Consider the following 27119-nt stretch of genomic DNA (forward strand, 5'->3'; position numbering starts at 1 on the left):
AGCGCCAACATGCCTCGACGATGGAGAGTTTCCAGTTTTTCGGCAGCCGCGGGCAGTCCCACCAAAAACTGTCGCCAGAAGACAAACTTTTCTTTCTTGCTACCTTTGTGCTTTAGATGGTTTGTGCCGGCTTGCCCGCCCTATCTTGTCCCTTACCAGCTGGTATACCAGCACGCGCTAATGCACAACAGACGCATCGATGACGGCCATGCGTACAAGCAGACCTTTGCAAGGGGGTCCCGGTTTAACCCCGTACCGCGCGCCGAGGTGATGGAGGACCTACTTTCCGACCAGGACATTGGGTGCTTGTCGTACAACGTTGCCAAGCGTCTCTTGCTAATGTAAACACCACTGAGCCTCGTTGTGAGATTCGTAAAAGCTAGTTATAAACCATACAGGTGTTGGCTTCGATCGAGAAAGAGCGCAAACAATCAAATAAAACACCCAAGCCAGTAACAAATTCTAAAATCAGAAAAATATCTAAAGTCTCCAAGCGCATATCAGAATGCGCCCGAAGCTTCTTCCACATCCCCATTGCCGCTAGCCAGTGTTCTCCCGAAGGGAAAAAAATAGTCCGTTACCAAGGTGCACTTCGCACTGACGTCTTTGGGGATCAGCGCACACTGCTCACCCCGAAGAAGCAGAAAGCAGGCTGCACACTGACACATCTGCATTTGTGTCGTCTTTTTTTAAAAAATCTGACATGCACTCCACCCCTTTTACAATAATGTCGTCCGGACGAAATGTAGGTTAAGAATAAGTAAAAAAAAGAAAAAAAAAGCCTTTATCCGAGCAAGCCCAGCTATCCACTGCTGGGCCCAGCCCTCGTGCGCCCTTGTAGGCGTCAACGTGTCTCTCTTTCATATGCCCACACGTCACAGAACTCGTAATGGCTTCTGCTTTTCCTAGTTGGTCCACATTCGTGCACTCCAATGACGTGCCCCTACACCCCCAAAATGGCGGACGGGTTACTCGGCCTCAGCATCGTTTAAAATGGCACCGAGCAGCAGCCTCTCGCAAACGTGTATAGGTGCACGGGACAATATCTTTTCGTGAGCCCGAAGGCATCGGCCTCCAGTACGGGGCAAATCGCTACCCGGGTAGAGGTTGGGGAAACCGGGAATTGTTAAGAGTAGGGCTGGGCGTCGAAGAAAACTTTTAACTTGATTAATCGCCACCATTTCATGGATTAATTAATCGATTAACCGGTCTCGTTCATTTCTATAAAGAATATTAAGAAAAGCAAAAGAAAATATTTTGCCTCTATTTAATATGTGACAAACGCTGCAATATACAATTTTGATTTCGAATCAACCTCGATATGTAAATGAGAACAGTTCAAAGACACTACCACTCACATATTATTACTTAAGCAGCACGAGGCCAGATTTGCGCCCGTTATTTGAAAAAAGTATAATGGATTACAATTACAAATTACCGAGCCTCAAATGCAATGGTAGTACCGCTATAAATTAGTTTCGCTGAAAAGTAGCGGATTACTTTACTCGCTACGTTACAATTTACTTTGACATTACATTTCCCGTACACTTATCAAGTAAAACAATAGCAATTACTTTGATGTTATCAAAAATGTTCTGCACTACTAGTTACCATTTCTCATACGCCCGCATTATGGTAGTCCTTGTATAAATCAAATATTGTATTTGAGAGAAAGGCCGTGTTCCAAAATTTACTCGATCTGACTCCAGGGCAAAGGTTTTGTACCTTGGCGTTCCAAAACCTACCCTCGTCCAGCGTTTTTCAATCGGGGTTGTCACGTGACACGACCCGCCGGAGTAACTCGGATCCATTTGAGTAAGATTTGGAACACAGCCAAAGAGTGTAGGTGCACTCCGTTCACCTGTAAGTGTGGTTGCAATGAAAGCTGCAATCACACCCGCCATCCCGTTAGCTTACGGCGATCGGAAAAGATCAATGGAATTCTGCAGACAAAGTTAGCGGTGCGCATGCTCAGTAGCAGGGTCTACCTCCACTATAAGATCAAGAAGACAACGCCTACTGGGCGTTGTCTTCTTGATACCTTTTTCTTGGGATATTTGTATAGGAAATATTCACTGGCGGCCATAGCTGTGTGCGCGAATGCTGAGCGCGTGCTGATGGTGAGCTTCCACAGTTATTTTGTAACGTGCATTCCGCACCCTCAAGATTGCCGGTCTTAGCAGCCTATTAATGTGGGCTCGCTCAGAGCATGCGCTCAAGACATCACCCACAAATATGGCGCCCAGTGAATGCTCCATATATGTCTTGAACGTTTTTCTAGTAATTCTATAAGGAGTATTTACTGGCGGCCATAGCTGTGTACTCGGCTGTGGAGCGCGTGCTGACGGTGAACTTCCACAGTTCTTTCGCCACGTGCATTCCGCACCACCAAGATTGCCGGTCTTAGCAGCCTATTAACGTGAGCTCGTTCAGAGCATGCGCTCTAAACATTACCCTCAAATATGGCGTCCAGTGAATAGTCCCTATTGACCGGTAACACAAAAGAAGTATGTTTTCTATTTGGTTATTTTTTGTCTTCACGATGGTGTCTATTTTGTTGAAATTGCTACCTTTATGCTGCTGAATTGCCTGCTCATATTGCTCCACTTTCTGTAGTATGCTCATATCTCTAAAAAAAAAAAAAAAGTATGGAGCAATTAAAGTAATCCCTTGCCATTGTTTATAACCAAATTACATTACAAATTATTGCCGCAAAAAAGTAACGTGGCAATTACAAAATTACTCAAAAAAGTAACGGATTACGACGAACCACTTTGCCTCGTGCAGACTTGGGGAGTAATTTGTTAGGAGCAACGGATTACTTCCGAAGTCTGAATAAGGCAAAGTGGTTCGTTGATGTTCTGCCGGAGAGCGATCTCCCTTGATTGTCCACATTAGTGTCTGCTGCGCTAAACGAACACTTGAACGGCGTTGAAGGGGTCGGGACCAGGTGTAACCTGCAATTGTCTCAAGTTGCAAATCTCGACCCTGCAGTTTACTTCGGGCTAAACTTTCACGTAAAATTTGCTCTTCATACAGGAGTACTCGTCCACGTCTACGGAGTGAAACCCTTGAATTTTTACTTTCTTTTGGCTCGTTGGAATTTTACCGATTAACCAGATCAACCAATTGATCGCGGTTACAGCATTAATCAATTAATCGGTAGGTTAATCAATCAATTACCGAGCAATACTTAAAAAATTTTAAATATAGCCTTGGGTCAGAATTATTGCGATGATAGAAAGTTGCAGGGCGCGGACTTCAAGCGGATATAATTGATTCGTTGATTCGGCTGTTTTTTTAATCAGAGATGTCTCTTCCCAGAAGGTGCACCAGGCCAGTCTTCCATCGGAACTGCAAAATAGCATTAAAGGCTCTTTCCGCAGTTTTTCGTAGAGGGAGAAGATTTTCGATGATCGACTAGGGCAGACCACTAAGTGCATAGAGGTGGTAGAGGCCCTTCCGCTTGTTTCAATATTCCGAGCAAAAAAAAAAAAAAAAAAAGCGTCTGTCCAGTCTTCTGGTAGCCCGCAGTGTTGGCAATTGGGTCCATTTACCGTTCGAAGTCTGTAAATAATAGACGGAGTGTTTGTGCAATTTGACCTCGAGCGATGTGTTAAGGCCGCTTCATCACCCAAGAGTTGTTACTTTTTTTTTTTATTTTAGAAATTCCAGGTGAGAGGGGCGTTCATCCGCAACTCGTGAGTGAGGGTAGCGTCACGTCATCAAGGCCTCTGTGCCGCTGCCCAAACTTAACTTCGTATTACGTAATGCCCGTGCGCTCGCACAAGTGTATCTGACGGCGCTGCTGAATCTACGCTATCCTTGACAACGTAGCACACGAAAAGGTTCATGCCGAGTATACGGCTAGCTTCACGCTTGGACGGGATAAAGACGAGTACCAAAGTGGGTCTGACATGTCCGTCAATAATGTGTTGTTTGTTCGTCGAGTGAGACGAGGGCGGCAGACTTAATTGAGGGGTTGGCCTGCTCACCCACGCGGTGGGCGGGATGTTTGACGAGAAAACTATTCGCGTGTGGCCTGAGCGGGGCGCGCAGCCGACTGCACAACAATCGTAGGTATCGGAAAGAACACTTGAAGCTAAAAAATATATATAGATATATATAAAAAATTACAGCTGTTCGAGAAGTCTGAGAAAACTACGAAGGTTCAAAGTAGCAGAGGGATTGCGTAACAAGGCAAACGTGGTTTGCTTCGCCAGCCCGCGAGACCCTGGCCTGCGAGTGTTTCTCGGCGAGTCAGCAAACAATAGAGGAGCTTATGGGCTGCCGATGGAGGCTTGACAGTGTTCGGCGTGGTGGCTTATCTCGCTCTGGACCGCACCCATGGAGAGCCATGAATTCGTGTCGGCGCTAAATTGTAGAGCAGTCCTGTCATAATGGACAGAGTTAAATATGACACCAAGCCGCATAGATAACGGGGAGAACAGACTCGATGTCAAGTTACAAAGAAAAGGGTAGACAAGCCCAACGAGATGTGACTCAGCTTCCATGACCGCTGCTTCTAGACTTTCTTTCGGCTTAAGTACAGATGCAGCCCACGTTACAAGCTAATTGGATCAATCAGGCAGCATCAAAATCGCGAGTCACTGGGCCTTTTTTGTTTATGATTGGTTCATCGATGATAGGTCACGGTATACAGAAACACGACGACGAACGCTATGACGGCGCATTTTTGACGTCGTCTGATCGATCCCCCGAGCTTGTAGTGTCGGCTGCGTCTGCGAGGAGCAACTGAAAGCATCGGTCGTCTGCTAGGGTCTCCAAGCTTTGCTCAGCCTTTCCGCCCGCTATCCTGCTCGCCGTACTGCAACGCGAGCATGCGCATCAGCAACCTATCTGCTCGAGAGGTGTCCGCCATTAAATTGCAAATGCACTTCGTTGTTAGAGCTACATCCAGTCTTAAATATAAGTTCTCTTGCGGAACTCCAAAGAGGAGGTAACGCCACCCAGCGGCAGAGACGCGAAGGAGAGCAGTGAGTCTTTGGCGTTTATCCAGGTGCCCAGCAAAAACTGGTGTGCCCTGTTGACGGAAATGTGAAACAGAGGGAAGGTGCATTAAATGAACGAGTTTGAGTTTGCGGTGTTCCATTATTTACGGAGACTAACCGTACGGATCAAGGGGTGGAGCAGAGCATCATGATGGGCGCCATTTCTGATGTGTAGAGAATTGTACGACAAGTTTCACTCGAGCTGATCAAGTTAGGATGAGAATGGTCGCCGCCGCAAGCTGTTGTTTCTGCGCCTTGAGTCTCCTGATACACCTCTATGTCTTTCACGAATGACGAATGCATGACGAAGCACATCTTGGGAGAACATATGGTGTCATTTGATTCCTTCTGCTGCTACGATCGCGATTCATTTTCTGGAACCTGCACAATCAAACCAGTTAGGGTCGCTTTTTTATTTATTTACTTATTTTCTTTTTTTTTGCTGCGAGCCACAGAATGTTTTTTTTTTCCACGTTACTTTGTTGGCTTTTACCAAATGCGCGTTAGAAGGTAACCTTCGGACAATATATCGACATGCCTCGGGAGCAGTTTCTGAATACGTTGCCTCTCAGTGAATGAGAGGGCGTTGGCGCGGCACAGACGGGAGTCACAAGCTAAAGTTGCCTGCCTTTACGTGATGGGAATACTGTGACTCGGTATTTAAACTGAGCCAGTGTAGAGGCGACAAGACGGATACTTTAGGTGCGCGATGCATATCAGCAGCGGGACAAAGAGGAACAGCGAAAAAAAAAAGAAAACAGCTTCGTGCGGAGAACAATGGTAAGCAAAACAGTCGCCTCGCATCCCGACATCGGTTGCATCATGGGACAATGCGCGGCGACTTAGGTCGCAGTAGCGGGAGTCGCGGTAACGTCAAGGCCCCTGACAACCTAACAGCCTGCCTGTGAAGAATGGAGATTAATTGGCAGCGGTCAGCCCGAACAGAGAGCCTTTTTCTCGTGTCAAACGAAGCCGCCAACGCCCTCCCATAAGCGCGATGGTAATGCGAGTGCGACTCACTGAATGGAAACCACGTTGGAGCGGAGCGGATTGGTGTTCGCCTATTACACTCCGTTCACCTCTAAGCTGAGAGTGCGGTGTAAGCTGTATGGGCGTTGTACCAGTCAGCGATGAATCTAACGCCACGTGATCGCGCTGCAAACCATACCGATTCGCTAAGAGCGGGGTCAGGTGATGCTAGGGAGGCGTTTGCTTGGTCAGGAAAGCACGCAGCTCCCATCGAATTGTCAACTTAGGGGTGTTCAGACTATGCGCTGAAAAGCTAAGGGAGAGGTTGAGACGAGATGAGAGCTCGCGAAGGTGTCAGAACTCCGAGCTATGGTTCAAATGATTAGGGGGCAGACCTAAAGTTAGCTACCCTCTCCTTTTCTACACTCGTCGAACGCGTATAGAATGCAGAACCTTGGGCAACTAGGGGTTGGCACGCCGCGATGGCAGCGACACTCGCGTTTGCTCGTGCTTTCTTGCCGGAATTTCTACGGCCAACCGCCAGGATCGCGACATCCGCGACAAGCGACACTCCGGCGTTGGTGACGCCATTTGTTGCCACTTCGAGAGGACCACTTTTCGGATGCACGGGACGGAATGGGAGGCTAAACACGATGGACGGAGACGCGCTCCCGCAGGCACCCTAGTTACATTCCCTTCCGCGCAAGGTCAGACCACGGCTGACACCTCGATCAGACGGAGGCAATCAATCAGCACCCAAAAGTGCATCGTCACGGCGCTGGTCGCCTTTGTGCATTCACTATAACCTGCTAAACCAATCACGCAAAAAGAAAAAAAATAGGATCAGGGTGCAATTATTGTGTGTGATTGGTTTAGCCGGTTACAGAAAATGTATAAAGGCGACGAGCATCGGGACCGTGTTCTTTTAGCGCTGCTTGATTAGCCATCGTATCATCGCGTCTTCTGGGATCAAACTTGGCGTGAAACGGCGTGTAGTTCCTCTAGGAGTGCCCTTTGAAGCATGCGCCACTTACGAACGCGATTCTCTCGTTCAATGTTGACGAACGCCTAATTTTTTGGGCGTAGGCGCACCAGACCCGTCGCGTGCTCATGTTATTGGGCAGCTCGCGGTGTGACGATTGGGTCGGATGAACGACAAGGGAAACCGTGACCGCACGGCCGGGGCTGAGGTTGATCGAGTGCTTCGCGTGCGCTCGCGTGTATGCCCGATGCGAGCTCGTGCAAAGCTCGCTGGCGCCGAGCAGGGTATCGCCAGTGCGGCCGATCGTTACGTGACTGTTCGGTGTACGTAATGGACGGGCGACAACCTATTGCCTGCGAATGAAGAGTGGGGCAACCGACGGAGATATAGGACGGTTGAAAGGACACCCTGGACGAAACGAATGCGTGTGTTCCGTGCCAGCTGGTTGCTCCGAACTAACGGGTCAGCCGAGAGATTTCACCCCCCTCCCCCCCTCACCGCCTCCTGTGTGTGGGGTTTGCACTCCATCTATACGGTGGTCGAACGCGTCTTCGATCGGTGTGCTTAGCGTCCCACATCTCCCACGCATCAAAAGGGATCCTGAAGTAACAGCAAGTGACTTCGAAGGAACCGGCCCGTCACATTGTTATATGTCGCCATGCGAGCGGTTGGTCGCAAAAGTTACGGCGAAAACTGTCGACGAACGTGGGTGTCGCTGTCGTCGCCGCGTTCCTAAAGCCCCTCTAGTCAGGGAAAAGTGGCTCCACTCATTGTTGGGGAATTGCTCGAGACACGTGCCGCGCGCCACTTCTGGGAAGAAAATGGAGCCCGAAATCTAGCTCAGTGCCGCGCTCTGCCGCTATGGTCTTCCCAAGGACTGCACGTTGGAATTGCCTCATTCATCGACACACCTTGCGCTACTTTTGAAACATGAAAGGACTTTACGCGTTCCGAGTACCGGCTGCCAAAGCTGAATTCTGTGGACTGCCAAGTATGGAGAGCGACCTACAGCAAGATTGGCCGCTACCGTGTGCACCTCCTATGTTGCGCCACGGACAGGATAGTGGCGGGCAAGACCGTCAGACTTTCATGTCGGGCCATCAGGTCGAAATCGAGGAACCACAAACGGGGACGTAGTAAACGCTTCAGTCGGAGACGCATTCTAGGTACCAAGCGAATCCTGTGGTTACATTCCGTTTCACGTTAAGCAAGAACGCGACCGTCTCTACGCGTCTGACCAAGTCGACCAAAAACGACCAAACGTTCCACGTCGTGTGCGTCTGCTATATTGGGCTAAAAAACGAACAAACAAACGAGATAATGCATCGTTGCCTCGAGCTTCGGGTATATGTTTGTTTGCGCTTGTCCGTCTTCTAGCCTTTCACTACGTTTTTAATAAGGTGAAAAAAACTGTATCCATCAACTCATCTCTGTAATATCACGCCACTGCTGAGGCGGCGTGACGCTCTTATAGTTTCGGCGGCCATAGCTGATCAAAACCATGTCACTCAACTTACCGGACTCGCCGAAACAAACTTATTTAGACAAATGAAACGAGAAAGAATCGGAAGACCACGCGGTAGAGCGAGGTTGTTCCGAACACCTTCGTGCAGCGCCGTCGGAGATCGCTTTGACCTCCTTCTTCAAATAAAGCCTAATTGCCCGCGATGCGAAACAATGAAGCTCTTCCGAAGGGGGCGTTGCTGCGAGTGCCCCAGAGCGAGCGATTCTTTCGACCCCTTTGTGTCCGCCGCTGGTCTCTTGACCAGGGGGTCGGAGGCGGCGGAACGCTCTGAACCTTGAGGGTCAATCTCGTCCCGTTTGTTCGAGACAAGCTCACCGTGCGCGCGTTTCTTATCCTTATTGTACGTGCGAGTGCCTGTCTGCGCCTGCACGCATTGATGTTTGTACTCCGTTTCACCTTAAGATAGACCACCATGGACGCTAAGAACCATTCCGGCCAATCCAGCGGTATGAACGTATTACGTGACTTGCGCCCCTCCGCGTCACTGCGCCCCTTCCGAAGGTCACGTGATATTTACAAGGGATCGGATTGGGTTCGGTGGCTCCTGGCATTTGCTGCGGTCCATCGTAAGTTTAAGCGGACGATAGCAATGTGTGTGTGTGTTTGTGTGTGCACTGGTATCGGTTGGCAAAATAGAGGTGAAGGTTGCGTGGCAACGTGGCAGCTTGCTTTCATCTTTTCACGGGGTTTAATGAAGGGGTGCTTCGAGTACGTCTCTATCGCGTTGCGGCCGTTGAAGATTGCTCCGTGACGCAAACTCGCGGTGTTGATGTTAAACCTTGTTTGCACGTCGGTACAGCCGCAATCATACTTAACGGAAGAAAAGGCGAAGTCGAGCCTTGGCGTAGTTTTGTCTTTCGCCACGCTCTCGTACAAGATTTTGGCACTAAGTTTGAGTTATTTGCCTTCATTACACCCATGCCATACCTTTTCATTTATATAAATAGTCCCAGTGCTATCGCGGTTTAGATTTCTTTCAAGATTAAAATTCCCTTCTGTGACCATGACTTGCGTCATATAGGTCACGGTAATATAAGCGTAAAGGTATTTTTAGAGCGCCCCTATTGCTGGGCGTTATTTTGACATTGGAATCGTCTCGAAACCCGGAAAAAAAAATGAGACTAGAAAACGAGTGTGTAGGGACTTGTAACGTCCTATAAAAAGAATGTGTTGTCGGTGTAATTTTTTTTTTTTTATAAATCGCAATTTTTTTTTGTTTTATTTTTTAGAGGAACCAGTTGAATTACGATTTCTGTATTTCGCTTTATCAGTACTGAATCGGCTCGTTCTCTACCGCAACGTGTAATTTAGCAATTCTGTAATTCCTATTGCAGCATTATTAAAGAAAAAAAAAATACCCGACATTTTTATTTTTGTAAACAACAACACAATAAACAACATAGTGTATTTTCTTAAGTATTCGTATTATTTACTTTTGTTCCGGCTAGTAGTTCCACGTAAGTGGTACGAGTTTAAAATAGTCTAAGGAACACAGCTATACGTCCTTTAAGACACGCGATCTATGCCCGACGTGCTAGGTCCGCCGTCAGAGAAGCGGGGGGGATACGTTAAAAAGAGTATTAGGTATCTTTTGTACAATATTTCTCAAGTATTGTTTCATCTTTGGCTACAGGCGACGCCACCTTGCGTGACCAGCTCGCGCGGTCGCGCAAACTGCCTCCCTGTGTTTTGCTGCACGTCACGCGTGCATGCGGTGAAGCGAACAGCCTGAACGGCCTCTACAACTTGGCGCGTGAGGACCGTAGTGCGAAAGGCCCCCCCGCGCAGTTGCGTTTGAGGGCGTTTGACTGCGTTGCGGCTGCGAGAAACACGGAGATCCCTAGTTCGTATGCCGCGTGCCAAGCTATTCCTTGAATAGGATTCCACGCTTCATACGAAGCACAGATGTCCAGGTGACTCGCTTTCGGTTCTCGACGCAACGCAGTCAAACGCTATCAAATGCAACGGTGCGTAGAGGCTTTAAAGGACCATGAAATGATTTTCCAGTTTTATCAATCAATCAATCAATCAATCAATCAATCAATCAATCAATCAATCAATCAACCAACCAATCAATCAATCAATCAATCAATCAATCCTTTATTTCACATCAGAAACTGATGTAGGCTGCAGGGGCAAAAAGTCAAAAGTTTGACTTGACAAGGCCTCTGCAGCCTTACAATTGGCACACGGCGACATATTACACATGAAGTAATAACATTAAGTTATCCAAATGAATAGCCCGATTAATTGTCAATGTTCATAAAGCCCAGAGCAGGAATCCGTTTTCGTTTCGTTGCCTCCAGTTTTAGAGAGGAAAAAAAAAATGAAAATTCACATTACTTGGTTTTTATAGTTTTTGTCCTTTCTTGTTGCGCATGTCTCGTATATCTGTACGCCGTGGTTTCAAACTTTTTTTTATCTTTCTCTGGACGCCAAAAACACTGTTTGTACCTGTGTGTTTGTCATACTGCCCCACATGATGCAATTTAGCAATTAAGTTGCGTGGTTACGGCAGCTTTCGGTTACAGTCATCATTACGCGAATCACCACCTGTACATGCTTGCTCTATTTCCGAAAATGTCTCGCACTGTTGCCCACTCTCTAATACGCAACCTTCTCAGCATCTCTTAACACCGGAGTAAGAAACATTATGGCAAACACTAAAACTAACGTGGCAAAAAAAAAAAAAGAGAGAGAAAAACTATAAGGTATAGAAAGAAAAGTGGGTCAAAAACGTTTGGAATTTACCTACAGGTTTATTTTGTCCGTCTTATAAACACTTTTTCCAGGGTCGTCACCATCATAGACATAAACGTATTTTCCCCTTTACGACTCCGCGACAGAAACGCACTCATTAGAGAGAGAGAGAGAAAAGATTCAACTATTGTTTTAACTCCTGGTACCTTCATGTGGCCTTCTGCCCCCCTGTTATTTTTATATAAAGCTTTTGTTGATGTTGTAGTTTCAGGGTTCACCATTACGGTTCATGTGCACCGGCTCGCCTGCACTTTAGACATTTCTTTTAGCTACCCGAACATAGTCTAACTGTCAAAGCAGGAGACTGCGAGGTCGTTTTTTCAAACTCGAATTCCCCCTTCATCATCCGGTGACTCTCAACGGAATCTCCCACCAGGAAGTTCAGACCTATATACGACAGGCCGACGGACGGACCACGCCGCTCTCAATCAACCTCGTCCTTTGATTTGGTCGTGACGCGCGTGGCCAACGTCAAGACGCGATATTTCAGTTTGCGAAGCACCGAAAATACATTCCCGGAAAAGAGGTCGCCACTTTTTATAGGTCAGAGTTGAAGGTGTCGGCCCTTCCCGGGGCCCTGCCGATCGGGCATGCGATCTATAAAAAGGAACGAGCTGCCCCCGCCTTCTTATCGCGTCACGTGATTCTGCACGCGACGTCATTCCTGACGTCATTTGTGACGTCATGAGCAGGTGACGAGGCTGCCTCTATCGGTGTGTGTGACTCACAGCGGCCGCCATATTTGCTTCTTTTCTGCTCCCCATTTTTTTTTTCTTCTTCTTTAACCCCGGAAGAGGTAATGTCGCCGCAGGTGGCGACCATTTTTAACTTTGAAAAGGGCGTTGCTGTTCTTTCTTCGGGTTGGAGCTTGATTGAAAGCCATTTCGTTTCAGTTATGAATGATACGAATTCGGCTGGCGGTCGCAAAAAGAATACATCGTTTTTCTTATGCCCAATCCGGAAGTGGTTGCGCGGTACTCGTGATCATTTTTTTTTTGTTCCCATGCCTTACTGTGAGTAAAGCGGAGGCATCGTTTTGCATGGCTCTCCACTATATAACGCAATACAGAAGTATGTCACTCGCGTAAACTTGGGTCGTGAAAAAACAAAAATACCGCAAAGTAGTAAAGTAAAATAATTTTAAAAAAACCCCAGAAGGAAGCATGACTTGCTGTAAAGGGAGGCATTCTGAGAACATGCAGAAATTTTGGAGTGCATAATATATACACAAAAAATATCGGTGGATACTTGGTGTTGTGAACATAGTGATGTGTTTAACACTCTGTTTCAATCGGAAGTAAGTCGGTACGTAACATATCCTAAATAATAAAATTGGTTGAAAAAGACAAACGACCTTAGTCACTGGCAGTTTAAGAAACGGAGAGTATGGCCAGGTCCGAGCATCGCATCATCCCCTCGCAGCCAATGAGATTGCTGCAATAGCCGATAAGATGGGCGAGGAACCAATCACGAAGGAAGAAGCGAAAATACAATAAACCCTACCCTGGCTTCCTTAAGCTATCAGAGAATATATACATCAACTCAACACCGAAGTCATGGCACTGCGCATGCGCAGATGCCTCGACTCGCGCGGATCTGGTTCCTGCGCACGCGGACTTATTTGTAAACATATTGGCCGATAGGTGTCGTACTACCCTGCACTCAACTGCAGGCACTACCCTCGCAACTCAATTTTGAAAAACGTATTCCAACCCTCGTCTCCAGTTTGTATGCTGTATCTATATATATATATATATATATAAAAGCTCGTTTATTTTATTTGCGCCGAATCTTTTCTTCCGACGTTCCCGTGCTACAGTGCCGCAAAAACGCTCACAGTCGCTCGCAAAATAAATAAATAATAATAATAATGTTGTTTTCCCACGGAGTGCACAAGCGTGGCCGTGCCCCCAAACAAACAGAAACACCCCTCTTGGTCAAATGGACACGCTGAGCAAACGGACATGCCTTTAAAAAAAAAAAAAAAAAACAAGCTTAGAGAAAAAACAAAACAAAAAAACAGGAATGCAATGTAAAACGAACCGCGCACGGCATAGTCGAACCGAACTGCCCGACATATCTGCCTCCTTTTTTTCTTTTTAAAAGTGGACTCCAAATGCTCGGGTAGGTGCGCACGTACACGATAAAGGCGTCGATGTTTTCCGGCGTTCGGGGAACGAAGGACGGGGGAGGTCGGGGTTCGGCCGGGCCCCGGCGACTCAATGGGCGATTGTAAAGGGCAGAGCGGCGCATAACGCGACCGCACCCAGTCGGCTTCATGCCAGTCCCCACCCGTGGCTGCCACGGGGAAGACGACCTGGGGTCCGGGCTCTTCCATTCCGTGAGTGCCGGGGCTGCATTCGGGAGGGGAACGGTTCTTTTTGGTCGCGGATCCACGCCCCCTCCAGCCCTTCCACCTATTTTTCCTTTTTTTCATTACGGTCTGAACATTAAGATCGTGAAGAGAGAGAGAGATCTTAAAGGTTAAGTGCGATTTTCTTCCAATACGTTGCTTGCACTGACATCACATCAGTGGCGATTTGGAAGGACCTAAACTGCTGCAAGGCCCTTCACAACATCAGCTGATTTGACGTCAGTGAAACCGACGTAAAGAAACGAATCGCCTATAACGTTCAAGATGTCTCCTAACGTTCCTAACGTTCAGTCTGCACTAAGAAGGAAAAAAAAAAAAACAGGAAAGGGGCGAGAGGGGAGGAAGGACTGCACACGTACCTTATGCACCGTTATATGGTCATCGTACCAATAATGAATTTCAACTAGTAGCCGCCACTGTTCTTCATTTTACCTATACATAGACATAATTGGAGTCATCTACTGGCGACCATAAGACACGGGTCTGTGCTCAATTTTTGCACCAAGTCCGACCGCGGCCTTCCGCGGTCGGACCTTCTGCGTGCTGCCATCTTTGTCTGCTAAGTTGAGGAACGCATTCTGAGCATGCGCCGTTGCTCTGCTCTGCGGCATATCAGACGCTGCGCATGGGTCCACGGCTCAGTGACTCAGCATTTTTCGCCCGGGTGATACGCGATGCAAAGGTCTGTGGGGAACGCCAGTTCGTCTGCTTCTTTTGCAGGGGGCTGTGGTGACGTCAGAACGCCGAGCTTTGATTGGCTCTGATTGAAGGGCAGTGGGTACAGTAGACTTCAAAGCAAGCAGCCTTTTGGTCTACCCACTATCCTTTAATCAAAGCCAATGAGAGCTCGGCACTCTGAAGTCACCACAGCCCCCTGCAAAAAAAGCAGACGAAGTTGCACTCCGCATCCGATTTTATGGAACCCAATCAAACAGCGCGAAAAGTGCTTCGTCACGACAATCGTCGCCTTCGTCCGTTTGCTACCGACAGATGAACCAATCACGCACAATACATACGGCGTCATCTTTTTTTTTTTTTTTTTACATGGTTGATTCCGCCGTTGATAACGAGCTCACAAAAGCGACGAGCTTCGTCAGATCGTACAGCGTGGGCTGCGCTTGGATTCGATGTAAAATGGAGTATTAGAAAGACACGGTCTGGTCGGTTGCACGCGTAATTTTGTTTCCGCTACGCTCCGTTTCATTTTCAAGTCCATGGGACCAACCAGACAGCGTCGAATGCGCAAAATCTTGGTGCCCGTTTATGTTTCTCTACGCGTGTCTATCATCGCTGAACCGATCACAAACAAACAAAAAAGCCGAGTCACTTGCGCTTTCGACGCTGTTTGATTGATCCCATCTGCTCCGTACTCCGTACCCGAGCGCCTACTGTATCCGTATCGGACGTGCAAAAACTGTTCCCTAAAACTCCTTATTAACCGTTTTTAAACACGCTCGAAGCACAGATGTATGAAGTAACCGTGCTTTCGAACGTGCGGCGAGGCGTGTAGGCAGATAACTTTGTTGTCACGTCTGCGGGGACCGCCGTGTCTTCTTGTATGACGTAGGAGCAGTGTGTGGGTGCGGCGTTAGGAAACAGTGCAAATAAGCCTTCGTATTGAACTGTCACCGATCTCGGGCTCTAAATAAACATCTACCAAAGCCTTCGGGTAAGCGGTCGTTGACGGGAGCGAGTCAAATCGGACTGGCGTGAAATACGGACCCTGTGCAACTCGTTTACCGAGCTCTATTTGAAACGTTGTGCGAATTCGACGTGGTGCTGTCGCGCTTAAGTCGGTGCCAAGGTGCATTGCCGATGTCAGTACCGATATGGCAGTCAGCGTTTCTTTTTTTATTTTTTTTTATTTTATTTTAATGTTATCTTGTTTTTAAGACGCGATAGTATTTTTTTTATAACGTTGTTTGATAGGTTAAAACTTAATGCTCTATTTAAAACCGAACGCGGAAGAGAAAAGGGATAGATTTTTTGTTGTTGTTTATTGTGAAGCGAAGGTAATACGTGTTTGATATTTACAACTTGAGGAAGCTTGGTTACGTTCGGGACGAAAGTATTAGAAACCTTTTTCTGAAACGAGTATGATTGGGGTGTATCGACATTTCTGTGCGAAGAGTATTGTTTATCCAGTAGTAATTATATCATGGGGTGAAACATGTAGTTGGTGTACTGGTGTGTAATTAAAATTAACTGTTGGGATAGTTGGCTATACATTGTTAAAAATCCTGTCCCCTCTTCTTTTCTTGGTATTTTCGCTTTTGATTTTTAACAATGGTGTATAATTATTGTCATCCAAAATGCAGAAATTTTGATGATACACAGATTCTGAATAATTAAGCATTGCACTCTTTCAACGTCAGGTGAAGTTCACACCGGGCATATATTCTTGACGCCGTGTGGCTCGAAAAAAATTCTGAGTCGATTCGATCGATGTTTAATTTTGTTCACAAATAGCAACACATCTTCTAGTACGTTGCATTGTATATGTAAATATGGCATGTTGAACAACTTAAGGCATCCAGCTATGCCTTGCTCAAACCCAATCATTACTTCATTTCTGAAACGACGGGAGTCGAGAGCCGGATCAGTTTCGAGAACTTGGCAGAGCTTAACGAATGTTGTTAGGTTAGGTTACGTTAGGTTACGTTAGGTTAGGTTAGGTTACGTTACGTTAAGTCGTGTAATTAGGCTACGTTAGATTACGTCAGGTTAGGTTAGGGAAGGTTGAGATAGGTTAGGTTAGGTCATGCTACGTTACGTTACGTTAGGTCGTTTAATCAGGATACTTAAGATTATGTAAGGATATGTTAGGTTTCGTGACGTTACGCTACGCTGGGTTAGGTAAGGTTAAGTTACGCTACGCCACGTTACGTTAAGTCGTTTACTTAGTTTATTCTAGATCAGCTGAGGATAGGTTATGTCACGTTACGCTAGGCTCAGTTAGGTTAAGCTACGCTAATGTCACGTTAAGTCGGTTAATTCGGTTGCGTTAGATTAGGCAAGGATAGGTTGGTAACGTTATGTTATGCTACACTAAATTAGGTTAGGTCAAGTTCGTTTACTTTAGGTTAGATTAGGTTAGGTTGGTTATAAACCGGTCACTGATTGGCCGTACATGTGGCACAATACACAGTAAAATGCAACTGAGTTCACTTGAGCTTCCAATGATGCCCATCTGCTTCCTCTTTCATTGCAGGTAACTTAAGAGCTGGTTCTGTGCCTGGGACGCTCATCGGGATCCGTTGCTGCAGTCGCGGAGCAGTCGTGGACCGAGGGCCTCCAGGTCCAAAGGTGCGTGCGCTGACCACAATGTTCAAAATTAAAAAAAAAGAGTTAAAATTGCATCTATTACGACCAGATCCGCAGCAGCCAGTGAAGGCTGCTTCAGACACTTCGGTTTGAGTGCGATCGAGTGCGTTGCAAACTTTCGCGACTGATTACCACGAGAGAACAGTCTAGTGATAGCCAATCGGGTCGACCCAGAGCGCAACCAATCTGCATATATATATTTTTTTTTCTTACTTTATATTTTTTTAGATTGGGCCTGAACAAATTGTGACAGCGTTATTATAACCGTACATTTTTCACGATTAGTGCTTATATTTGACGTCCCGAACACTGGAAAACCTAGTCGAGAGCTTTCTGACTTTGATAACACTTTGCCGAACGCGCAGTCAAAGCCAGGCGAAAGACGACGAGCAGTGGCAACAAGCTCTGGAAGCGGAGCATTTATCAGGTTCTTAACGCTTCGCCAGCTGTGGATGTACGCAGATTGGAAGAGTTTTCGGCGCTAGCTGATAAGTGGCGCCACCTTGCTTGTGTGTTTTCTTGTCGTGAGCGGTCACGCGAGGTTTCGACGCAGTCGATCACGCCCAAGCAAAAACGTGTGAACTGGCCTTAAGGGCGTGTTCCGTAGCATACCGGTGGTGTGAACAGCGCGCACAACGGAGTTCATTTGAATTTGATATCTTTTTTTTTTATCCAGGTAGCTTATGAAGTTCCTGAGCAGCAAATCAGAGGGCCTTGTGTATTGGGTCTTGCACTTAACGCGCAATAGTTTTTTTTTCCTGAAAGCAAAACGCGCATCCTACAGACGAATAGATAACTAAAATGTGGTGTGTACGTATGTGTGTGTGTGTGAAGGAGAGAGAGAGGGAGAGGAAGGCGCGACAAACAAAACTAAGCTGTAGCCAAGAGAAATGGTCTAGTCCGTTTATTTCTGAAACTCTGTTTGGAAATTTAGCCCAATCAGAGAAATTGTGAGCCCTGGATGTTAACATTAATTTAAGAAATGTAGTGTTTTAATTATTATATTTACTATGGTAGGAGATAGCGAATGCCGAGTCACGTTAAACTTGAAGGAAGAATTTGCCGTAAATTGAAACACTATTTTTTTTAATGCAACGTTTTTTGTAGAATTATGTTGGAAAACGTAGCGAAGGAAGAAAGGGCGCCTTTCTTTTGTGTAGTTATGGCGATAAAAATTAAAAAAAAAACTCCGAAGCTGAATTTGAAATTGTGCTTTTGTTTGAGTGATTTCCTGGAGATGGGATATATCGGAGCCACTGCGCTATATACGTTTAGAGTATCGACACTTTATTCCTCGATTATCCTTTGGGCGCCGCCATTTTGGTGCTATTCAGAAGTTCGCGCCTATCCGCCATCGCTCTGTCACCGCTTGAGCCTCTTCGGACCGTACCTAGAACGCACGCGGAAAGTCGCCTATATATATATATATGTGTGTGTGTGTGTATAAATGGTGTCCCAAGTCACCAGGCACGATCGAAAAATGAACCGTAAACATTGACGCCTGCACGTAGTAATCTAAACTTTTCGTCAAAGGTGTGTTTCGCAGGTCGGTTTTTCTTTGTAAAATTAGAAAGCGTAGCTCCCTTTCTGTAAAAGGTAGGGACAATAAACTTGCCAGGGTGAAGGGCGGGCGGCGACGCAGACGACCAAGTCGGGTTGCGGGGCGCGTTTGGTGGGCGTATTGATAGTTACGATTTGAAAATGCGACTTCCTAGCTACGTGCGTTCTATAGGCACGGTCAGAAGAGGCTCAGGCGACATCTCTCTTCCTCTGTTAACAATTTCGAAGGACAGAAAGACGTCTTCTCCGATTCCAGATAAAGTTTCAGGTAACTGTCAACTACGTTTCTGGGCACCGAGATGGCTAAGGCGTCGTTACTTCGAATCGTAGGTTATTCGTTGGCTCTAAGATATACTATCCCCCTGATGCGTTTCAAGTAGTCAGAATCCGACGGGAATCGCTCAACGCAGAAGGCCCGCATTTAAAACACCGTTATCTCTAATTCGTTTGCAACTACGTGGCCATTCGAAGCGATAAACGTGACTCATAAAATCGATCTCTTCGTAAAACGAAACTTTACCGCGGGTACGAGTAAAGCACACACATACATATACATGCACGAAGTAAAAAAAAAAGAGAAAAAGAAAAATGGATATCCTCTCATTTCACTTTTATGCACGCAAGCGAAACGGCAGGTCCTTACAACCAAAGTCAATGCTCTCCTCTCGGAAGCGAAGGTCAGAACGCATTCATGGAATCACTTAAGGGAATAGCATGCGAGCCGTACTCGGCTCTCGTGAATTCCTCCATGGTCATTAAACCTTTTTCGTTTCGATCTTTCGTATCATACTTACTTTTTTCTCAAGATGGGGAAAACCATGAATGGACTAGGTTAGAATCGAATCGTAAGAATGCTTCATAATGGATTTATTGAGTTCGGTTCCAGCGGGGACATACTTAGAGGTCAGCAGGCATGTTTTTTTGCCCGGCGGAATATGAGCAACTCTTTGAGCGAACGTTATTGAAGGTAGCGCGGGATGTTAAGACTGGCCTTTTCGACTTGCTTGGTTACAAAGGCTTGAACTTCACTTTCCGTGAGTAAGTTAAGTAGGGCGCCCTGGTTTTTTCGGCAGTTCTTTATTGATCTTTTTATTCGAATTAAAGTAAAATAAGGAGCGTTACTTTGTTATATTTCTTTTTGTAAGCGTGTCTGTACACCACCGGTCATAAGTGCTTAAAATCATACCAAAAAAAAAAATTATTACAAAGCTTAATTGAGCGGAGTCGTGTACTTATTTTTTTTTTCTTGGAAAATATTTTGTTTACTACCTTGTCTCTTTCTGCATAACAAAGTCATAGTACGGCTGCAAAAAAATCGATTTGTTTCTAAACGTGCAAGGGTCGTATATTTGTCAGTTTAAATACTTTGAGTAAACACGAGAGTTCTAAGATACAGGAAAGTGTAATGGTGTGGGGAGATGAAAACGTTCACTGCAACCGCCTACCTGCTTCCTTTCTGTGGTTCCGTCCGCCCTGTCCGTGTCTAAACTTAATAAGCAGCCGTTTTTATCGCTTGTTAAAAAGACAATGCTTGAAACGTTTAGGAATGTACTGTGCGTTTTCCTTATTGCCTGGCACAATAGACAGGCTAAAATGAGCACATTCTTTTAAATCTTACTTTCTCCTTTCGTTTTTTTTTTTTTTTCTTTTTGCCTAACGCGATTCAATTTGCGTCCAGCAATTACGTCCGGGCTAAGTTAATTACCCGAGAGATTGCTTTTAGATTTATTTAGCGCTCAGACGTTTTTGTTTTGGTTCTGTCACCCATGAAAGAAATTGAAAGATAAAGACCCGACCACATTAATTATAGATTTAATAATGTTGTTTCCAGGAAAGAAAAAAAAAGTGTTTAAAGTCGGCATTCTGCTTTTAAAAGTTAGTTTGCACGTATCTCGAGAGATGTTAGGTACGTATGCCCTTCACGTTTATATTTTGCTTCCTGTTTTATTTAAAGAAACAGTCGTGTAGTTGTCTATCATGCCATGTTGAGAACAGGTGACTGAGTTCTAAGTATGAAAGCATCGAAGATATGCAGCGGTGAAAACAAAAATACCATAATTAACAAACATTTAGAGACAGGTAAACATGAACCTGCTAAATTTAATTCAGATGTTAGCAACGCTGGTTACAATTTCCTATGTTTTCAGTAGAATAGATGAGCTTCCAGAAATATTAATCTGTCTTGTTATAGTCACTGACGATTTGAGAATCGCAAGGGCATGGCATATTACCTTCGCGCTTCGTGCTCCCCGATTGGTTCATTGCGTTCTTATTGTGTTATACCGCAATCCTATTATGTGCGGAATAATATTAAGATTCTCTACACCCTCGACGCCCTGAGGTTCTTAAGATGTCTGTGACTATAGCACGCAAAAAATGCGTTTCCGCAAATACGTTACAGTCATTTTTCTAGAGCTGTTAGAGGAAATTAGTTGATTGGCATTTACGAACAAAACGCAAGGACGCAAGTGAGCAGGGGTGCTATCTTGCGCTTTTTGGACTCCCAGGAGACTAGGGAGAGGGAAGTGACGTCAACGACACAGCAAACGCAGATTGGGTGTTGATTTCGTTTTCTTCTGTCAACATCCAATCTGCGTTTGCTCTAGTCGTTGACGTCACTTCCCTCTTCCAAGTCTCCTGGGAGTCCAAAATGCGCAACATAGCACCCCTGGTGTAAGTTCATAACTGCAGAATTAGCCGAGACTGCGGTGACGAGAGAGAAACGACAGGAAGTATTCTTCTCTCGTCAGCGCAGTCTCAGGTATTTCGAAAATTATGAATGGCATGTTCGCCGCCAATCGAATCGATAGTAGGAATAGAATTGGGCTGGTATGTTTTTTTTACATTTTTTTTGTGGGAGAATTGAGATGAAGTGTTACGATGGTAAACCATTGCAATTAGGATGGTCGTGGTGTGAGAGTGTGTTTTCACTGTATTACCCCATGTCGCGTTCTGTGGATGCTGTGCCTTTGGGACTCCTTTCTTTTCGGGCTTTGGCAACATTCTCTGTCGCCTGCTTGCGGCTTGAGGTCGGGTGATCTCTTTCTCTGCACATACACCTTCTGCCTTCTAGTCTGCGACGACCTGTACATGCTTACCGATACGAAGCTGCTAACACAACTGATATCTGAACGTTTGTGTTGTATTAGTGTTTTGTTTGCAACGGACGGAATTCATAACGCCTTACACGGTCACGTCATTTCGTGTTCTTCGCCCTGAAAGCATAGAGTCTTCACGATAAGTATACACTTGGTCAGAGAAATTGGGTGTTTTTGGTGTGGAACAACGAAGCTTCCGCTGTATTTGTTCTACAATCACGAGATGCTCGTGTGTGCGCGAAAGTAGTTTCCACTGTGCAAATGGGACGTTTTTTTGTCTCCAGTTTGGCGGGCGGAACTGACGTCATGCGCAAGCGTTGTATGCAAACGCGTGTCTTGTTTCGTCTGTAAAGGGGAACAGAAGTAAACTCGCTCGCCGAATTGCGAAGAATGCTAAGCCTCGCGGGCCTCGAGCCCCGCCCATGCAGAACGCTAGTATAACGAAACGTGAATAGCGAAACATGTATAGCGAAATTCGAAAAAAAAGAAAACGATATTTTAATAACGAAATTTGAATAACGAATTTCCAATAGCGAAACGCGAATAACGGATATTAAATAACAAAAAAACGTGGATAACAGAACTTGATTAACGAAAAAACCCAACTAATAAAACTTGAGTAACGAAACGCGAATAACGAAAGTCCAAAAACGAAACTCCAAATAACGAAACTCCAATAACGAAACGCGAACAATGAAGTTCGAATAGCAAACTATTTTAATATAAAAATAAAAGCGTCGATAAATACAAGTGTCAGTTCGGCGTCGGGAAAACCGGGGCCCATTCTCTCCTGAGATCCTCAACTCCGAAAGCGACGTGAGAAGTATAGAGTGCGGTGGGAGGAAACGGTGGCGCAAAGCGCCGATACCGGGATATCCGCTATCTCGGTCCGTAGGTGTTGGCCGACGAGCAGAGTGGCTTGTGCGTCCGCGTATAGACGAAGAGATATGATGCCCGATAAGAAGGCCGCGGTTCCAAGGAACGTGCAGCCCATATAAATGCGCTCGCTGCTCCCGAGTTTCATCGGAGGCGTTGAATGGGAGGGGAAAAAAGGGGCGGGTGGGGTTCTGTCGCAGCCAGCGTTAAGAGAGCCCACTACGTCCTTCCGCTGAAGGCATATCAGTCCTGCGCTGTTTTTTTTTGTTTTTTTTTGCGATAACGCAGTGTGGGGAGTATGTAAATTTCGCGAATGATTTTCTTTATGAAATAATCTATCCGATATCCTTTTTATTTTTCTGATTGTATACGGTTGAAGGGCAGCGCCGTGTTTGTACATACGCTCGGGTGAACTTTGGGTGCGGAGTTAGTTTATGACTCGTTGTACGTGTATGTCCGTCGTATATCTGTTCGGGTTTAACCAGGTGTACGAAATACGAAGCTTGTAGAGAGAGATACAGCTTCCCCGGGGTTTGACCGGTAGTATACACACACACACACACACAACCAGGAACAGGTCTGCGTGGTTGGGAACTACAACTCGCGATGTTGGGGGCTGCGTTCGTATCTCAGGCGTTGCCGGGTTCTGCTCTGACGCGTTAAGTGGCGTCGTAGAGCGTCGCCTGACCGCAGTTGGAGTGAACTGACCGAAAGCGTGAGAGATATCGACGCCGAATCTGTTGAACTTGAAGGATGAGTGGCTGCTTTCCCCATGGGCGAATGTTTTATGCAAGCTGGTGCTACAAGGGAACCTGCTGCTGGAAGCCCGAGAGTGCTGGATGTCATTTAAAGGATAATAATACTCGCTGAAAAAATGCATCTCCGAGCAGAAGGTCGGCCGTCCCTTTGGAACTTCCGGGAGTATCTTCAACTTGACTTCCGTATGCGAAGTTACTTGGACGGAACTCTCCACCTATCGACTACTTTGCACGGGCAGTTGCTAACAAATATATCGCGGGACGATGGCGCGTTCGCCGTTCTGTATACGGGCCCCGTAATAATGATGCTCGCTTTATTATATATCTAAAAAAAAAAATAATTTCGTGTAAAACCAGCAAATGCTGTGTGTAGGCGACTGCGGCGATATTTTTTTTTTTAATTTGGAAGGTTTGCTTTGGTTATTTACTTTTTTTTTCTACCGTCTTTTTGTCGGAATAAACTATTTGATTGCCCACAATGACACCTAATATTCGGTAAAAAAGAAAAGAAAAGGAAAATAAAAGGCTGGGTGGACGAGTCACAATTAAAAACGAAGTTCCTTATATTTTACTCTTCACTCAGCTAAACTCGAACTTTTAGGCTATGAAAAAAAACAAAAAACCCTTACGGGCATTTTTCTAGTAATTCCTAAAGCGACACGTTAAGAAATCAATGTACGCGATCGCTTGAAAGGATGAACGCGACATCGGCTACTAGCCGCACTTTCCAAAACAAAAACGACTCTTGGCAATCATTTTCCGGCCGCATACACCGCGTCATCGTCTCGGAGGGCCCTATACTAATCTTCAAGAAACGAACGACGATCGTTGCCACCTCTGACCTGGTCTTTAAGAAGGCAATAAATGACACAAGATTCCGAGTCTTGTCAAATCTGCTGTACGCAACTTTAGAAACACGTACGTCCTTCCCGAAAGTGTCCATATAGTTACCGACATCTTAAGAAACGCGGGACGTAGCGAGTCTCAAGTATATCGTTATCGCTTCTCAACCAGTCAAATTGCGGCATTAGCCGATGAACACGCCGCCAACCTATCACGAAGCAAGAAGCTTGGAACATTCTGCGACCATATATAGTGTCTGTCATATAGACGTGCAATTTGGGAGCTGCAGCAGGACTTGGGGACTTATTTGGGCGTCACGCAGGTTGTGAGGACATGTATGAGAAGTATATAGTCAATCGAGATAAAAAAGGTAAAAACTCATAAAACAACTTTTAAAAAGAAAAGGCAACACGATATTTGCTACGTGAAGGGGCAGCGTGGGCCTGAGCCTTTTTGTTCTCGACTATAGACCCTTTTCATAGTAAACACCACCAGGCGGTGCTCCAGTCTTTCACGCTCCAGAGAACTTAAGAATGAACAAAGCCCACATAGGACCGCTGCTTGAAATGTCGACGAAACGTTTAACGACCGATTCTCCAGGTGAACGCCAAAAGAACGAAGAAGCGCGAGATCTGCTGAAAATTTTCGAATACTCTCGTAAACCAACTTGCCTCCTTCAAGACGTTAAATTGTCCAGCCGAGGGCCCTCATTAAATCTCCAACTTTGCTGTCCGTCTAGCATTTATGCTTTCTAGCAGTGGTCACATCGGCAAGCTCAACAGGCTTCCAAAGACGGTGCGACCGGAAGTCGAATGCGACCGGAAGTCGAATGCGACCGGAAGTCCGGTGCGACTGGAAGTCGGGTGCGACTGGAAGTCGGGTGCGACGAAGGAGGGAGTTCATGTATGTAGACAGCAAAAGCTACTATAGACGTGTTTCGATTACTTTCGTTCTCAGTCACGTGGATTCTGTATCTGGTATGCGGAACAAAAAAATACTCTTACATTTGAACGTGGAACATCCGAGAAAATATAGGTGAGGAAAAACGAGATTGTGTGACAATCACGCATTTTTCGTAAACACCATCCAGCGGCGTGGAGAGATCAAAACGATGTTTTAACGCATACCAGATGTGACGACATTCAAGATGACTGCGCATTTTTGAAAAAAAAAAGTGTATTGAGAGTATTCATTGACGGCCATAGCTGTGTGCGCTACTTCTGAGCGCGTTTTCTGACGGAGAGCTTCCACAGTTTGTTTTCAACGCGCATTTCACACCATCAAGCTTGTAGCAGACTATTAATGTGAGCTCGTTGTGAGCATGCGCTTTGAGCAGCGCACTCAAATATGGCGTCTAGTGAATACCCCTTATAGCCATTGACGGCTTTATTATTGCTATTATTATTTAATTGTATTTTATTTTTACTGAATATGGGCGACTGTCCAAGGAGTACTCCGGCGATTTTTTGAGCTAGCTTAACTAAGGGAAAATGATGCCAAAACTATACATTCAAATATTGTCGCTCTTTTCAGTGCCCTGACGTCGGGGCAAGACAGGCTTGCAGGTCGACCGCGGGCAGTCTAAAAAAATGGACTTATGCCGAGCATTCGTTTCGTGCTGCTTCGCGGGTGCCGGAGCAAGCTTCCAAGGCATTCGTTTGACACCGTGAAGCTGCTTCTAATCAGTCGGGAACGAAAGTCCACAGTCCAAAGAGTAAACTCCTGCCTTCCGATGGCGTCACTTTATCGTTGTTGATAAAAAAAGAAAGAAAGAAAGAGAAAAAAACACGATGGGGATCAAAATAGTAAATTCAATAGCTTGGTATTTGGGCTACAATTTCGGCGATGTTTGTTTAAGTGTTTTAGCAAATTTTCCGGCAAAAATTGGAGTCTGTCAAGGAAACACCGATGTACCTCTCTCATCCGCAGTTACACTGCACGTACAATGATACAAGAGACACGGAGTGTTGACAGCAGACTTGATGACAGAACCCTGTGCGGGCGCGCCTCAAGCATCCTCGAAGCATGTTTGCTTCACACATATATGTGTGCTTAGAACATGACTGCAGATGGCCTTTGTATGACCAACGAACAGAACCGTCATAGAAAGGAAAGAAACACGACCCAGAACACTAGGGAGTGTTAGTGAACCGTGTTTACACATCCGATACGCTATACGATGGGCGCTCCGGTACGAACTGCGCATGCGCGAGTCTTCTGCAGTAGCGCATGCGCAGTCCGTACCGGAGGGCCCATTGTATACCGCATCGGATGTGCAATAACGGTTCCCTAAAGCTCTCTCTGCAGACTGTCTTTTGCACACGGTGAATTAACAATATGACTGCTGCCTAATGGCACTCGCATATAGTGAGCACGATTCTTCACCCGTTTAAGACCGCACCTAACTTCGATTGTTCCTAAAAAGATGCGCAGGTTTCGTGGAATGACTTTGGCCCTTAAATTGAATACAGAGTATATAACTCGTCGTTTATAGGCTTCCTGTGCTGTGCACGTGCAAAAACAACCGGTTTCCTGGTATGCGGTGCGCGCCATTATTTCTGGCAGGTTCGTATAGTTAGAGACTAAGTGCGCGAGTTCAATTAATTTCGGCAGTCAAGCTTAGCCCGCGGTCGCAAAATAATAAATTCGGTTCGTTTATCTGCGGTCTCAGTTGGGTGTCATTAACAAAGGCGGAAGGTCTAATTGGCGTAACAGTTGAGCGAGATAAACCTTCCTCTCGCGAGAAAAAGAAAATACGTGGAGGTAGATGGTCGGAATAATAAATACACGGTGTTATTAGTGTTCCAAGTTGTGCATTTCCTTTTGGCTTCTGCAAAACGAAGACTAAATGATTTTATGCTTGCTCATATCCTGGTCTAAAAAAAAAAAACGAAAACGGGTTGCTTTAGTCCGCTGATTGTGTGGGAACTAACTGTTGTAGTGGAGACGCCAAAATACATGTATGTCTTTGATAATTGTTTCAGGGGTGTCTGCCTCGAAGGCTAACATTCGTTGGCTGACCTTGCGTCAGCTGCACG

The 27119-nt window shown here is 45.8% G+C and overlaps 1 protein-coding gene across 2 annotated transcripts in view; it reads left to right on the forward strand.

Annotated features, from left to right (window-relative positions):
• Nucleotides 1-16735: 16735 nt before the first annotated feature.
• Nucleotides 16736-27119, forward strand: part of LOC8031751 (CD151 antigen) — a 127930-nt gene continuing 117546 nt past the window's right edge. For both annotated transcript variants that reach the window (XM_029973627.4, XM_040505104.2), the window contains exon 1: nucleotides 16736-16928. The gene's annotated coding sequence lies outside the window, so the exon portion shown is untranslated. The remainder of the gene's footprint in view (nucleotides 16929-27119) is intronic.

This window comes from Ixodes scapularis, unplaced genomic scaffold, assembly GCF_016920785.2.
Source record: "Ixodes scapularis isolate PalLabHiFi unplaced genomic scaffold, ASM1692078v2 PGA_scaffold7__128_contigs__length_106722199, whole genome shotgun sequence".
Taxonomy (NCBI): domain Eukaryota; kingdom Metazoa; phylum Arthropoda; class Arachnida; order Ixodida; family Ixodidae; genus Ixodes; species Ixodes scapularis.